General features: G+C 40.4%; 1 long non-coding RNA gene and 1 pseudogene across 1 annotated transcript in view; one reads left to right on the top strand and one right to left on the bottom strand.

Moving 5' to 3' along the window:
* The window catches only part of LOC137585949 (uncharacterized), a 174,698-nt gene that overhangs the window by 45,131 nt on the left and 114,670 nt on the right, over window positions 1-14,897 (top strand). The window lies entirely within an intron of this gene.
* On the bottom strand, window positions 7,141-8,454 carry LOC137585837 (uncharacterized; annotated as a pseudogene).

Here is a 14,897-nt window from a genome sequence, read left to right as displayed (position 1 = left end):
TTTAAGTGGAAGTTAACATCCGTCCGACAATGGCAACCGGACGGTGGCAGAGTCCGTTGCATAGCAAATAACATGCACCACCATACAGACACACACACAGCCCACTCTTTTGTTTAAAATAAAATAAAATTGCATATTATTTGCGTATCGGACATTTCAGATGTCATTTCATTGTCGTGTTTGTTGCTGTTAATGCAAAAATAAAAAGCCATCGTTCTCTCTCCACCTACATGAAATGGAGCAATCAGCCAGCAGTTACCACCAGTGACCACCAGAAACCACATGTGCGCCACATGCGCGAATCCTGCCACAATTCTGCTATCCTGTCCTATTCTCTCTCTCTCTCTCTTTTTCTCTCACTCCTCTGTCCAGTTGTTTTGTGTCACTTTCATGCCACATTTCTGGCCTATCCGAGTCTGATTATGCGGCAACTTTGTTAGTTAGTTTAGTTTAGTTTAGTTAGTTAGTCAACCCACAGCCACCATAATGCCCCGCCCCTCCCTTGGCAGAGAACTCAATTTTAATAGCTCTCATGATTTCCGAAAATTGAAAATAAATTAGTTGTATATCATTTTTGGTCTGTTGTCTCTCTGTTAAACATAGAAGTTCCTTTTTTTCGCATTTGATTGTTTGCATAATTAAACTTTAGTCCGTTTCCTCTGTCCCCTAGATATCGATAGATATTTTGTAATAAATATACAATGTGAATTTATTAAGTCTGAATGTGGATATTAGTCTAGGGAATGCATCAAATTTACAAATGGAATTTGTTTCTCATTAGGTTTCATTGCAATATTTTGACAGTTCAAAAAAAAAAAAACTCAGTGAAAATGCACACAACTTCAATACGTTGCATGGCTCGTACATTAACCATATCAAGGACTACCAAATTGGACATATTTCAGATATGCACAGTGAACACACTTACACACACACACACATGTATATATGCAGACATATCTGAACAATAAACGAACTTGTTTGCTGCCTAATTAGCAACGCATATTTAAATAATTTTCAATTCGATAAGCAGACATTTTTAACTTGAGCTGTCAGTTAGCGTTAAAACGCCATTTTGTTTGCATGCCAATTCGTTTGTGCATACCTCCCCTTAGCCCCACCTCGTCTCTCTCAATCATACATAGTGTATGCACGGCATCATGTGTTCAGATAAATGCCGAGATGTGCTAAATTATTGCCAATTCAGTTTTTAATTTGTGCAGTTTGTTTGGGAATTTTCCACAAAATAAATGCAAAAAGTCGCTCGTTTCTGTTATTGTTGCTGAATTTAATTGACTGTTGCAATGCCAACAAATTCACCCCTCCCACTCTCCCACTCTCTCTTCATATGGCCTCCCTTTTTGGTTTTTAGTTGGTTTTTTCTTTCTCTCTCTTTTTGTTTTTTGGTAGGCTCTTCAAATTGTCAATTAAGTTTTATTTAATGCCATTTGCCAGCGGTACTTTTGAGGTTATGTATTTTGCGAGGGGGGCGAGCGAACTCTCAAAAGTATGCAATGCTAATTGTAATTGCGTTTGCTGCCAGCCGCCATTTTGAAATACAATTTGATTGTGGCAAGGAATGTGGACAAAGGAGGCACGTTAGATCGCAGTAGAGAGAATGGCAGAAGAAGAAAGATTTTTTTGCAATTTTAGCTAATTAAAAATTAGCGCGGCGAAGCAACGAAAATTGAGCAAGAAATATGCCGACACCACCTGCCCGGAGGTGGAGTTGATGTGTTTGGGATTGAGGGCCTAAAGTGGAACTACAGTTAAATTTTAATTAAACTCGGAGGCTGGTAATTAGAATTTGTACAAGACACCAGAAGAGTGCGACTCAAGAGGAGGAGAGTTGCCAGATGCCCAATGCCTTGCCCTCATCTGAAAAGGAAATCCCTGAAAAGCCCAATAAACAAATTCCCCGACATGTTTAACACTTTCCGCTAGGCAAAGCTATCTGGCCTTTGTCAAAAGCAAACAGCTAACTGAGAAAGGGGTAAGACTTTTGTTTAAATTACATTTTGTTGGACGATTAGTGTCGCCCGTGCCATTGTTGAAATTGTTATGCGACCATTAAGACATTTTATAATTCTTTATGAGAGGGTTACAACAATGGTAAATTGAAATTGAACTAATGGAAAATGTGAATTCGGAGCAAGGACTCTGAATGGCCAAGAGACAAAGAGCCTCAGCGGGAGAGCATTGAGAGCAGAGCGCATTATTTTTCTTATCACAAATACATAATGCGATAATTCGCAACATCCTGTGCGGCATATCAATTTCCAGACAAAATAAAAAAAGGAACATTGTAAAACACATTCACAACTCAATTATCGTACACACACACACTCACACACATCGAGAGAGTAACCCCTTCTTGGTAAGAGGGTTGCTAGTGGTTTGGGGAAAGGCGGAGAGTTGGGGTCGACGGCAGCTTGATTTACGACACCCAGGCGGCGTCACCTGAGATTAAAAAAAGTAAAAAGCTTGTCGAAAGTAAAAAAGAAAGAAAGAAATGTGAAGAAGAAAGCAAGCAGCAATGGATGGAAAGACGTGAGGGGCAAGGTGAGGTGAGGCAAGGCATGTAAGGAAACTCACTCGGCAAAGAAATAAAGGCATTAAAATCACTGACAGGCAAAAGGATTGTGCCACAATCACACACACACACACGCACACACACTCGAACTTCCACTTACAAATACATATAGACGAATGAATGGCTTGGCCTTTGTTGCCGCCTTCAATTGACGTTGCCGCCGTCAAAAAGGGCAACATCATTGGCACCATATGTTGCGTAATTTGTGTTATTGCCACATGAAGGAGCGACTTTACACACACACACTTTCATCTGCATATGTCCCAGCACTTTCTTTGCCTGTCCTTTAGCCTCACCTCACCCCCTCTAACGTTGTGGTTGCCCTTTTTGAAATCGATATTTAGTTTTGAATTTTAATTCGAATTGCTGCATAAAATATGGCAATGCACTTCATTTTAATTGAATTTACTCCCTACACACACAAATTTACTCTCTCTCTCTCTCTCTGTGTGTGTGTGTTCGCGCATTGTCACATGTGTGACACGCCCACTTTTGGTATATAAATTACTTTACCGAACGATAATTGCAGGCCATCAATCTTGAGCACATCACACAGGGAAAATTGTCAACGCGCAAAAAGTCATCAGACATCAGACATCAGAGGAGCAACTAGCAGGAATGGAAGGCAGTAGAAGCACTCACTGTTAGTATTCCATGGTTAATTGCCAGAGGAGCTACCGAGTTAGCGGTTTAACGTGGGGGGCAAAAAAAAAAAAACTGACAAATTTACTTAGCACTTGTCAGGTGGGTAGGCCACATTAGAGATTGTCTTTTCAGATGCAAACTAAGCACAATTAAAGTTTGTCAGCGTAAAAGTAGGTGAATTAAGTAATTGAAAGACTTTGAACATGGCGGAAAAACTCATCGCAAGGATTTCTAATTCATTCTATTAACTTTTCTGTATGTCAGTTCCAATCAGAAAATGTTTTTGGGATACATTTAGTTTGATATGATTAGCCAAACTCGCAGATTTCTGCCCTTTTGGGCAATTACTCTAATCTTATCAAGCAACAACAACAGAAACTAAGTAAGCAAAGACCACGCCTTGGCTCCCACATGAGCATCATTAACATGGGGGCAGCTCAGTTTCCAGTTCCACACTGCCAATTCCCAGTTGACAGTTCTTTGAGCAGCGCGTAAATTGTTTATTAGAAAATAGTTGGTAGCATCTGGATGAGATGTGGGATGTGGGATGTGGTCTGGCCAGGTCTGGGCAATGCGTAACGAAACTACTTGTGTGGCAAGCCAATTGATCGCATTGGCGGAATGGGCATCTTGTTGGCTGGCAGCGCCAAAAGTCAAATTTTGTAGATTGCAATAAATCAAATAGCAATTACACGAAATTAGGCATGTTTTCTCAATTTTGTCCCCCCCGCATCAAACCGCTTTTCCCATCTCCCACATGGGGCATTAATTGCAGCAGCTGGGCAACAACGGTAAAATGTTGCGCTTGGAAATTGGTAAAAGGGTTCAGGCCAAGGCAACTTGAACTTGTCTGGCGGTGTTTGTGGTGGTTGCAATGGTTGCTTTTGCTTATGGGTAATGGGTGTGAGTGTGTGTGTGTGGGTGATGGGTGTGTGGGCGGCAGCATATGTGGCAGCTTTCTAATTATGTAAAGTTTCTCTCTATGTTGTTGTTGTTGTTGTTTTCCATGTCGGTTGGTTTTGTTCGTTCGTTTGTTCGCTAGTTGCCATTTTCCCAGCCGCAGCCGAGCTCAGCTGCAACAACAACAATCAACAGAAACGCCGTTGGCCATGACCATGACGACGAGGACGACGACGAAGACGACGACGGTGACGACAGGCAAACAACATACTATACATAGCATAACATGCACCAGAAGGTGCCCAGACCAGTGAGAGATCAGTGGTGCCATGGAGAATAGCAGCCGAGAGTTTGGGCCAGTCCACATCTTGGTAACATGTTTGCCTTCTTCTTGATGCCGGCAAAGTGCGTGCTTTGAGCATATTTATCTTAATTCTGCAACGTTTTTTGGATTTTTATTACAAATCAATTGAAGCATCATTAGCATAATTTATACAAAACGTTCGCTTAATGAACGTTCACCTGGAAATGTGGAGTGTATTCCCAGATCAGTCTTTAATCACGCCCCAAGAGTCATTAGATCGCAACTAGAGGGGATTGGGCTTGGGCTGGGATCGAGGGCGCAATGGCATAGACTTGGATTTGCAGCTCAACTCATTTCAGTTCTAATCATGATCATCAGTCAAATGGTAAATCCGTTGCCACTTGAACGGCGCCCTGACAATTTGACTGGCTTGTCTTGTCTTTGTCTCTTGGAGTCCCCCCTTACTTCTCACGTGTCTCCATGCCATGGCAAGCCCTATTTGGCGACGCCATCGTCATCGATGTTGCCGTTGCCGCCGATGTTGCCTTTGCCCGTTGGAGCAGGCTAAATAATCTTGAACAGCGATCGGTCACGTAGCACCCGCTGCACTTTTGTGGCCAAATGTAGCGCCAATTGCTACGCATTTGCGAGCACCAAGGCGCCTATAACAAATGCCAATCGTGTCGTGGACGACGCCAGCGATATTTAATTGTTTTTGCCGCTGTGGCGGCGGCACCACCACCAACAACAACAAGAACAACTGCAACAACTTATCGGGGAATTTCAATCGGAATTTTTAATTTCAGCAAAAGGTCTGCTATTCATCCAAGTGGCTCCTTGTCTGATGAATGTCACTGCAGAAATGCATAAAGCAAGAGAGGAGAGGAGGACAACAACAGACACAAAGGCCTTATGCAAATATGAGGGACCAGAATCAAGGCAAGCATCCAGACAGCATCTGAAAAGTTGACCAACTGTAATTACCAGTTCAAGCCATCCGGCAGCATCCCGACGGTTCTCTTCCCCCCCTGGCATATTCTCTTCATCGCTTTGACAACTTTTTCACACCTGTTCAAACAAGTTAATTAACAGCTCGCAAAACTACTTATTAAAAAACAAAAAAAACAAACAAAAATTGCAAAAAAAATGAGAGAAACAACAGAAACATTGAGAGAGCTGGCTCGAGCCTATGGGAAAGTTTCTAATTAAATGATTGTCATCTCTTGGCCACTGGACAAATGAACACTGACCACCACTGGCCACCGACGAGCAGCCAGCAGCCAGCAGCCAGCAGAGAGAGCAGCCAGCAGCGAGTTGTGAGCGCCACAAACTTTTGTCATTATGCAGTCAGTGAGTGAACATTAAAAAAACAACACACACACACACACACACAACCAAAAAAAAACAACTGAAATTATTAGCCAAAGATGAGGTAGATGAAGTCGAGTTTGGTAAGCGCAGGTTTTTTTTTTTTTTTTCATGCATATTCCCCAGTGTTCTAGTGTGTGAGTGTGTTCCCCTCAAATCCAATGAGGTCATCAGCAGCGCCATCATCTCATACATCATACCAGCAAAAAAAAAAAAAACCAAAGTCATAATAATAATGAATGAAAAAAATCCACAAAAAATACTTACATAGACAAATTCTATAGGTTTCCCTTGTCGGATAGACTTTGGAATGACCTGTAACTAACATAAATCTAAAGCCTTATTCATCCTTCCTCAGGAGCCTAACTGTTGAAAAGTCAGCTGGTTTGATATTCTGTGGGTCCTTTTCTCTATAGAAACTATGGGCTGATATACCTCACCTTGCCTATAAATACAGGGTACAGAAATGTTGTTGGTGACAAAAATTGGTGCCTTGACTGTTTCTTTTTGTGTGTGTGTGTGTCTACGATTTGCCATTTAATTAATATAACTAATGAAAAAGTTGTAAACTTTGGCAAGTCGAGACAAGCTGCCATCTTAATTAAGAGTCCACTGTAAATCGCAAAAACAGGCAAGCTTGTAATAAAGTTGCCCAGTTTTACCAGTTGCAGAGATACTTAAGGATTGGCATTTCGCAGTTAAGAATTGTGAAAATGAAAATGTCAACTGTGGTTAAACCTCTGACAAGATGCAACTAGAGATAAGCCACTAACAAGACAAACCTTGGCCATAGCAAGTAGTTAAAGCTCAACTGAAGATAAAAGTTTACTCGATTTATTCTCATATTTTTGGTGGCAAAGTTAACAACTGCTTAAAGCGACATTTTAATCCGAATATTGTCAATAATATTCACTTTGAGCACTGGCATTTGGGCCAAGCCTTATGTAGGCTTATGCAAATCCTGTTAGCCAAGTGCTTGCCACTTTCCTTTCATTAAACTAAAAGCACCCAACGAGAAAGACTTTACTATCAATGGCAATAGGTGGGCCAAAAAACCCAAAAAAAAAAAAAAATAACTACTGGGACAATGTGAAAATCGATGCATTTCGAATGGACTTCGTGTGGAGCAGAGTGGAGTAAAGTGAAGTTCATTAAGCGAACGTTGAATTGCACTACGCGCAAAAGTGAAACTTGCCAGAATGTGGGATATAAAGGGTTTACGGTGGGGGAGGGTGAGGCACTCGTATGATAGCCGTTAGTTCGATTTCAATGGCAGGAAACACTGCGGACAGAAAATACAGAAAACAAAAAAAAACAAAGCGAAAGCAAATCAACGAAAAAGGGTTAAAAAAGCAATAAATAAAACAGGCAGTCACGGCGACAGCAACGATATTTGGTGAGTTAGAAGGAGGTGGACGGGCAACCCTGTGACAGGCAAATCGCCAAACGAATACCACTGGGGATGCGGACACGGATACGGACAGATATAGAGTTTGGGCATGGGTGAAGAGGGAAAAGGATGCTACGACTACTACTACTACTACGACTAGAACAACTGTCCTTGTCCCTGTCACTATCCCATTCCCAGCTTCATATTGAGCAATTTCTACGAGTGTGTGCGAGTGTGTGCGAGTCTGTGTGTGTGTGTGGCATTTTCATTTTGTAAATTTGTTTTACTTGTTCCGTTTGGCTTCATTTCCGTTTCCTCACACTTGCTCCTGACTCTTTGGTGCTTTTAATGGAGAATGGTGAATGGGGCAAGCGAACTGAATGTTTTTCTTTTTTATTTTTCATTTCATTTCCCTTGTGCTGTCGCTCCCATTCCTTTAATCGTATGGCGTCGATAAGAAAGTGCGTGTGAAAAGGGTTTTTCTTGACTGCATAAATTTGAATTATAATATTGCAATTCAACGTACACACACACACAGTCGAAGGACCTCCTCCGCAGGACCTTGGACTATGGTCGGTCATGACGCTTGCTGTGCAATTTGTGTGCGGAATATGTTCCGGCATATATTATGGAGATTTCTTTCTATCCGGCTAGCTTTTGCTTTCGCTTTCGCCTTCGCTTTCTTCTTGGTTCTTGGGTGGGTTTTCTGGTTCGGTCGGTCGGTTGGGCGATGCGATGACTTCTGCCAATGGATGATATAGTGGCCACATATCCTAGTGGGGATTTGCCTAAATCAAAAGTGCGTGCTTTTGAATTTATCAAGGTGGTCCGCCTTTTTGGCTCAGCCCTCGCTTGTTTGCCTAGCTGCGGTTCCGGGCGGTGGGAAGGGAAGTGGGTGGGTGGGTGGCTGTTTGCTTGTTTGTTTGTTTGCCAAACGCTGTGATTTATGGCTTCAAGTTTTTGGCATTTGCTATTGGATATGTAAGAGAACGCGTGCCAAGACTTTTTTCTGCTGCTGCCGATAGGAAGATGGGAGGAATTGGTCATTACAGTTAGACAATTTGTTTGGCAAAAAGATATCATGCGTGGCCAGCTTAAATGGTCTGGGATTCGGACTAAAAGTGCAAAACATGACACTTGGCATTTATGTTAATCACCTGCGTGAAAGCCCAGGCAGCTGCAAGAACAAGGAACAACCGACCGATCAGCCAGTCGACCGAGCCGACATACCCAGAAAGCCATAGACATCGCCATGTTCTACACCAATGTTGACAATGACAAATATACGCACACCACCAGCTACAACAACACCGATAGCGACACCAACACCAAGACCCAACTCTCTAAACCCGCATCCATTCCATTCCATTCCATTGGTAATGTATGCAAAAGAAAACTAACCAGGCGACAGCGAAACATTTTGCACTTTTTGGCTGGGCCAGGAAAATGCAGCTAATGAGTTGAATTGAACATCGCTTGAGAACTCATTAAACACACTCCGACTCTTTGACTCGCAGGAGAGTCGGAGAGAGATAATGATGAATTTCCATAAGTCGCCAAGATGCAGCAAACTGAACGCAACTTGCACATTAATCTTACCCAGACAGAGCAGGGCAGGGCATAAGATGGGATGCGATGGGATGGTTGCATCTGCATTGCAATGTGTTGTGGCCATCAGGTTGTTGTGGTTGCTGCTGCTACCCGCTGTTGCTGCTGACATGCGTATGTGTTGTTAATTGCGAAAAAAGGATTACACGGAGCAGAGACAGCCACAGCCACAGCAACTGCAACAGGGATAGCAATGCAGCGCTTAACCTGCCGGCAATTACATGGGAGTATTTAGAAAGTCGCAAGAATTCTAGGGATTTGTTCACATTGAGTGTTAATAGATTTTTGTCTGATCCGAATATTAGAATTTGCATATTCACATTTTTCAAATTAATTGCCAGAATTAAATCAGTGGCCATGTTTGCCAACCAATTACTCTTAACAACGATATCTTGGCACTCCATTTATTTCAAATTCTCCATTAGTCAGAAGATATCTATGACCCATTGAATTCTTCTATTGGAAAATGAAAAGTTTGCCTAATTTAAAAGATATCTCTTCATAACTTCAATGACTAAGAATAAGCCCATGTAGTTTCAACATCAAATTGCCTTAATTTTGACCATGGCAAATGTGAATACAAATGTAATCACATCTCTCTCGGATTTCTAAGTGGTTGGTCCTTATATTGATCGATATTGTTTGAAAGCGATTTCGATTTGCTTAGCTGAAACGAAAACCTTTTGCTACAGACAGCATACAATGCACACGCCCTTCGATAATTAGTAGACATTCCCATTTAGAGGTTGCCCATTTACCCATTTACCCTGGCTTGGGCCAGGACAACAGATGACCATTTCGGTCACGACATAAATCGTGAGACAGAGCGTCGTTTGCAATTAGCAGTGTGGCTACGATGTCGAACTCTTAATCAAAAGTATTGAGACCCGAAAAACTGTGGTCCTTTTATGGCGCACACACACACACACACACACACATAAAAGAGATGGGAATAGAGAAAGAGGGAGATGGGAAAACAAGAAGCATAACAACAGCTACAGCAACAACAACAACAAACATGCGGATGTCCTCTGACACTTCCTGTTTTTCTTATTCACTGATTTTTATTCGCTGTTTGAGGATACGCAAATGACCCATTTGGGGGATGTTATTACAACGGGCCAACCCACCGACAACTCCAAATCCCCCCCACCATTAACTTCCCCTTCTTCGTCTTGTTATTGCTCCGGGTACTTGGGCTTTGGCTTTGGCATCAGCTTTGGCATAACGGCACATGCCAAATGGGCACATAAAAAGGATAAAGAAATTATTTTCACATTGAATACACGAGCGGGATGCCAGCAGATAAGAATACCAAGAAGAACAAGAAGAAGAAGAACCAGCAACAGCAGCAACTCTGGAGAGGATCTCAGGCTAAGTCCGTTGATGTAATTTTTACAATGTCTTGTGTCTTGAGAATTTCTGGCGCCGTTTGCCAGCTTGGGTCCTTAAACAATTTCGCATTTTCTTAACATTTTTTTTTTATTTTCACTTCTATTTCCTTTTTTTTTTCTTGGTTTCTTTCGCACCGCTTGGAAAACGAGCAAGTGGGGAGTTGTTTTATGGGTGTGTGTGTGTGTGTGTGTGTGTGTGTGTGTGTGTGTGTGTGGGCGCTATTATGACAAGGACTTTTGGTTATTGTTTAATAGTTTGTTAGTGCCATTGTTGCGGTGGTTGGTTGCGTATACGACACGTGGCGCTTCTCAGGTTCGCTGCTGCAAAAGTCAATGCGAAAAATTGCAGCGCGTGCCAATAATTAAGTTGTTTGTAGTTGCTTTTGTTGTTGTTGCTATTGTTGCTGTCATCCTGCATGGCAGGAGAACTGTTCAGCCTTGAGGGTAACCCTTGCCCATTTTTTTCTACCTTTTGGCATCAAATTGCAAGGCTGCAGTTGGTGTCCTTTTGTTAGACAACCTATCCAGGTCTTTTTGTCTGAGTGTCCTCAGGATTCCTCCGTCTTTATTGTGAGGCAATGGCCATTGTTGTGGGTGATGTTGTTGTTGTGGCTTGTTGCTGTTGCTGTTGCCGGCATTGCGTTATATTTTTGGGGTACGCCCTTTGTTGTTGCCTGTCCCTTTGTTTGAGCATTCTAAAAATTAAATGCACAAAAGGCGGATTTTATTTCATCAGCAACAAAACGGGAAACAGCAGCTTCTGTTGTTTGTTAAAGCATCGCCCACGCAAGAGCAGGGGACACTTTTTCTCTTCTTTCTTTCTTCTTGTTTGTTTTTTTCTCTTTTTTTTGTTGTGGTAACTCTTCTCCACCCTCCGCCTACAACAATTCTAGAAACAGACGTTCCACTCAACAGCAGCTGAGCTCGAGCTATCCTCTATGTGGATGTGGTTGCTTCTGCTCCTGCTCCTTCTGCTGCTGCCTTGCATTTCATTTCATTCCCATTCTCATTGCACAAAGGTAGAAAACTGAAAACTGCAAAACGAAAACTGCTGCGCTTTGCATTGTTTTCATTTTCAAGGGGGATTTTCCAGTAGGTTTAGTTTTTTCATGCGTTTTTTTTTCCTTTTATTTATTTTACCCTACGTTGTTCCTCCTTTACTTTGGAGAAGAGAATTTGAATTTTGGTTTTGAAAACATACGCTAAATGTTCCAAGGACTATGATAAATTGTGGTCTATGCATGATGCGAACTGTTTCTTGAGTGGCATTTACATTTTAATGGAATTTTCCCAGGGAAAATGCTTTGCAAGGGTTAAAGGAAAGCAACTTGGTTCGAATTATCCAATGAAACTCTTTGCTGGGGAACTCAATTTCTTGAAATCGAGAGTAATTAAAGGAAAGTTTTATCTAAAATTCAATAAACTCTCAATCAAACTCTAAAAGTCCCAGTTATGTCTTTTACGAAGGGTTTGAAATATCAACAGATTCATAGTTCCATGCTAAAGGTTTAATTCTCTTTCCTTTAGTGCTTTCGATTTCATTTTCGTAGAGGTTTCCATTTAGCATCAGCACTTAAGTAATTGTAACTACTTGGCCTGACTGATATTGCCTATTTCACAAATTATTATTAGGCCCATTTGGAGGCACATTTTGTGCCTTCAAGTCCTTCGACAATCCCCATTCCCATTTCTACCATTTCCATTGTTGTTGCTGTTGTTACGCCTGTTGTTTAACGGCTTGATGCCAAAAAAAAAAAAAAAAACGACACCAACAACGATGGCTATGAGCCTCATCGCATTCAATTATTTCGGCATTGTGTTTTCCTTTCTATCTGTCTGTCTCTCGGTCTTCACAAAAAGAAGAAGTACAAAAATAAAGGAGCGAAAGAGAAACGCCTGCAGCCTGTCAGGCAAGATGGGGGAGGGCAGGGAGGAGGCTGAGTGGGTGTGGGAAGGTCGAATTGGTGTTTTTGGTGTTGGAATTGGAGTGTGGTGCGTACGCCGAAGTTTAATCTTATCAGCGTGCTAAGATCGTACACGACATTGCGTACGTCCGGGTCCAAAAAACTACTTCATTTGACTCCGTCCCCTCGGTTCGTTTCTCTCACTCTGTGGCTCCAAACACGGTGAGCGCGAAAGCGTATTGCATAATTTCACAATTTTCCATTTGATGCTCGTTTCGTGGTGCTGCCGTCGAGATGTTTGTCTAATCAACTGTCATTTGTTTGACGTTTCCCTGAGGGAAGTCGACGAAGCCGTTTGCCGCCTCGCACTGAGACCAAAAACGCACCAGGACACAGTGCACAGTGCTCATGTTGCTCTCTCCTGGTCTGGCCATTGCCACTCTTGTTGATTGCTGCGGGGTGTACACTGTAAAAGCCTGTAAAAAGGATAGAGGGGTGGTGCTGGTGCTGGTGGTGGTGGTGATGCTTACCAAAAAACCAAATGGCAAAAAAACAAGTTAAAAGCCAAACGCGCCCCGGTGACAATGACAACAAAACGTAAACGTAAAGCCAAATGTTGTTTTCAGTGAATTTGATGACTTTTATGTGCGTTTAGACAAGAGATCAGACATTTAAGATGGCCATGGCCATAGGGTTGACGCTGTCTCCCATTGTCGTTGATATTCGCCTGTCGCTTGTTTTAGTGTTTGTTAGTCCTTTGTTTGTTTGTTTGTTTGTTTGCTGGTTGAATGCCTTCTTTTGTGTGTCGGGTGACCATATCAATTGGCTTAAGGCGCTTTAAATGATTTTTAATTAGGCTAAGGGAGGCGAAGATACTTGTTCTCATTGTGCCATAGTGTTGAGGCAGTGGTAAGAGAACACCTCTTGAGTTCCAGTCAAGGATAAGAAAGAATACCTTTTAATACTAATTTTTACTTGGTATAAGCTTAAAGATAGTAAGCAAAGATTATAGGTGCCGGATTAGCCATGTAAGGAAAATTGAAAGGAAATTGAAAAAATTATGAAAATTCCTAAAAACTCATAACTTTGGGTAACTGTACCATAGCCAAATGATAACCGATTTTCAAAAGTAATATCTCATTTTAATGCTTATAAGTTCGATATTGAAATGGATGCTACTTAAGCTAATTATCATTCCAGTTATCCCTTTAAGCGAGACAAAATGTTCGAATGAACAGCAAACTAACTCAAAAATCGTCATTTTCACCAAGCTCTAATTTAGTCAATTTTTGGAATATTTCAAAAATTCTTGTCTTTATTTTCAAGTTAGAATAATGTCTTTCAATCTGCATTAAAATCTTGCAAACTAAATTTTTTGACAATTTTCGCAAAAAATTGTGATGTATACATCATGATTTTTTTGAAAAATCGAAAAAAATTTTAATTTTTTATATATCGAAGTATTTGATGTCATTTTAAAATATACTTAATTCTGATTCATTTAATATAAACCTTTTTGAAATCGGTTGGAAATTGGCGAAAATACAGTCTAAAGAAAGTCGAGTTAAACAAAAAATTGTGGTGAAAAAAAAGCCATCCACTTTGCGAATCCTTTTCTTTAATTTCTTCCTTTGCATAACGACCCCGAAAACTAATTTATGATTGGTTCAGGCCCCGCGCTGGCTTAATCCGGCACTGAGACACTTATTGACTAAGAAAACTATTATTAATTTTCAACCAAAACCATTACAAATTAGAAAATTAGAAAATTTAACAAATTCTGCAAAATTCCTAAAAACTCATAACTTTGGGAAACTGTAACATAGCCAAATTATAACCGATTTTCAAAAGTAACATCTCATTTTAATGCTTATAAGTTTGATATTAAAATGGATCCTACTTAAACTAATTATCATTTCAGTTATCCCTTTAAGCGAGACAAAATATTCGAATGAACAGCAAACTAACTCAAAAATCGTCATTTTCACCAAGCTCTAATTTAGTCAATTTTTGGAATATTTCAAAAATTCTTGTCTTCAATTTGAAGTTAGAATAATGTCTTTCAATCTGCATTAAAATCTTGGAAACTAAATTTTTTGACAATTTTCGCAAAAAATTGTGATGTTTACATCATGATTTTTTTGAAAAATCGAAAAAAATTTTAATTTTTTATATATCCAAGTATTTGATGTCATTTTAAAATATACTTAATTCTGATTCATTTAATATAAACCTTTTTGAAATCGGTTGGAAATTGGCGAAAAGAAAGTCGAGATAACCAAAAATTTATGGTGAAAAAAAAGCCATCCACTTTGCGAATCCTTTTCTTTCCTTTCTTCCTTTGCATAACGACCCCGAAAACTAATTTATGATTGGTTCAGGCCCCGCGCTGGCTTAATCCGGCACTGAGACACTTATTGACTAAGAAAACTATTATTAATTTTCAACCAAAACCATTACAAATTAGAAAATTAGAAAATTGATAAAATTCTGCAAAATTCCTAAAAACTCATAACTTTGGGAAACTGTAACATAGCCAAATTATAACCGATTTTCAAAAGTAATATCTCATTTTAATGCTTATAAGTTTGATATTGAAATCGATCCTACTTAAGCTAATTATCATTTCAGTTATCCCTTTAAGCGAGACAAAATGTTCGAATGAACAGCAATGTAACTCAAAAATCGTCATTTTCACCAAGCTCTAATTTAGTCAATTTTTGGAATATTTCAAAAATTCTTGTCTTCAATTTGAAGTTAGAATAATGTCTTTCAATCTGCATTAAAATCT

Source organism: Drosophila tropicalis, unplaced genomic scaffold (assembly GCF_018151085.1).
Source record: "Drosophila tropicalis isolate 14030-0801.00 unplaced genomic scaffold, ASM1815108v1 contig_878, whole genome shotgun sequence".
NCBI lineage: Eukaryota > Metazoa > Arthropoda > Insecta > Diptera > Drosophilidae > Drosophila > Drosophila tropicalis.
The sequence above is the reverse complement of the archived record's forward strand: the minus strand, read 5'-3'. Positions and strand labels throughout refer to the sequence as shown.